This window comes from Calidris pugnax, unplaced genomic scaffold (assembly GCF_001431845.1).
Source record: "Calidris pugnax isolate Ruff unplaced genomic scaffold, ASM143184v1 scaffold14, whole genome shotgun sequence".
NCBI lineage: Eukaryota > Metazoa > Chordata > Aves > Charadriiformes > Scolopacidae > Calidris > Calidris pugnax.
The window spans coordinates 2,433,416-2,435,480 of record NW_015090793.1 but is presented as its reverse complement, the minus strand read 5'-3'; positions in this window follow the sequence as shown (position 1 = coordinate 2,435,480).

Below are 2,065 nucleotides of genomic sequence, written 5' to 3'. Positions count from 1 at the left end.
GGCGTTGCGTGCGGCCGGGTCCCGCGTTGGGGCAGCGGGCGGCTGCCCGCCGGTGGGGGACGAGGGGGTTTTGATGGGGCGGGCTGGGGCAGCTCCAAAATGGCAGCGTGGGTGGTGCCCGCCCTGAGGGGAAGGTCCGTGAGGGGGGCGCGGCCTGGAAGCGGCGGAGCCGGGCCGGCGGGGCTGAAGGGGCGGCGGGCAGCGAGCGTTGGGGTGGGCGCGTCACGGCTTCTCCTCGGCGTCCGGCCTCCAGCCGTTCTCCTCAAGTTTGGCCCTTGTAGGCAGCAGGAGGAAGGGCTTGGGACGGCTGTGCCGAAGGGCCTGGCGTTAGCCAACATGGAGGCGGGCGGGTTGGTGCCCTGTCAGGCGGGGTGGGCCGCGCCGCCAGCCCCCCCGGCCCGAGTGCTCCTCCCTGGAGAGCAAAAGGGGTGAGGAGAAGGGGGAAAAGGGTGGTAAACGAGTCTACCTAATTACTAAATGCCCTCTAAGGTATTACGACGTCCACCTGTACTTCTACCGTGTCCATGGAGGACTCCTGGGCTGGTAGTGAGCTGTAAACTCATCAGCTGGTAGTGAGCTGTAAACTTATCTGCAAGCGTTGCCGTTGCATTGGTTGGAAACCTATTTCTTCTTAGAAATAATACATTACTTTTTATTTTGGAGCTACTAAGAAGTCAAGGTACTTATACAGTACTGTGAATAGCTTCTAATTAAAAAAAAAACACCACAACCTCACAAACTGAAAATAGGAGATTAAGTTTACATTTCAGCCATTCATGTGACCGATTTAGTTATTTAGGTTGATTTTCACAAGTTCCAAGCTTGCAGCGGATCATGGGGAGCTACGACATGTTTGATTTTTAAAACGTCAGTTAGATCCTACTTGTTGATATCACTGCATGCTGGGTTTTTTATAATCCTCAAAAAAAAAAAGTGGTCCCCAGCATCCATATTCATCCCTGTGGAAGTCATAACAAAATTATTCCTTTTACCTAAAATAAGTTTCAGGAAACATGAAGTTAAGCTTCTGTTTACTTCAAATTAAAATTTGGAAAAACCCCAGTTATTTTTAAGAAGATCATTTGCACTGTGAGTCTGATCAGTGATTTTATCAGGAACGTGCAATGCCTGCCTTGTGTTATCTGTTGCGTTGTTTCTTCAGACTGACAGCATGACTTAACTCAGATATGACAAACTTCTACTGCTGCAATCTGCTCCCCTTGCTATCCGCATTTGCTTCAAGATATTATTCTATACAATTGATTTGATATTTAGTGGGTGTGTTTAGCGGATGTAACTTGCTTGGGGAACAGGTGGAAATGAGGGTGGTAGCTGGAAAAGTAACTAAAAAGGGAGTGTAAAACAAAGCCTCCCCTGCTGCTTGTGCCAGTTCCTTCCCAACACAAGGCACAGTCACACATGGCATAAGCTGTTCCAAAGGAGCTCCGTTCAAGGTTAAAACAGCCACGCTGACTCCTAACCTGCTAAACAGTGAGACTCGATGTAAAATATGTTCTGTGGTTGCTTATGGCCGATCTTATATTGCAGATGCCCGTTAGTGCTACCGCTGAACTTGATCAGGTCCTGACTTACGGCCAACTAAACCTTTGCGATAAATGAATTGTCACACATTCCCTAAACACATTTAAAATCCTAATGCAGCCCAGCTTAGTTCTTTGTAACAAAGGCACATTTGCTGGCTCATGTACAACTTCATAGAATCATCTAGGTTGGAAGGCACCTTTAAGATCATCAAGTCCAACTGCCAAGTCCACCACTAGACCATGTCCCTCAGCATCACACCTACCCGTCTTTTAAGTACCTCCAGGAACCACTTCAACCACTTCCCTGGGCAGTCTGTTCCAATGTTTGATAACGCTTTCTGTGAAGAAATTTTTCCTAATATCCATTCTAAACCTCCTCTGGTGCAACTTGAGGCCATTTCCTCTTTTCCTATCACTTGTTACTTGGGAGAAGAGACTGACCTCCACCTTGCTACAACCTCCTTTCAGGCAGTTGTAGAGAGGGATACAGTCTCCCCTCAGCCTCCTTTTCCCCAGGCTAA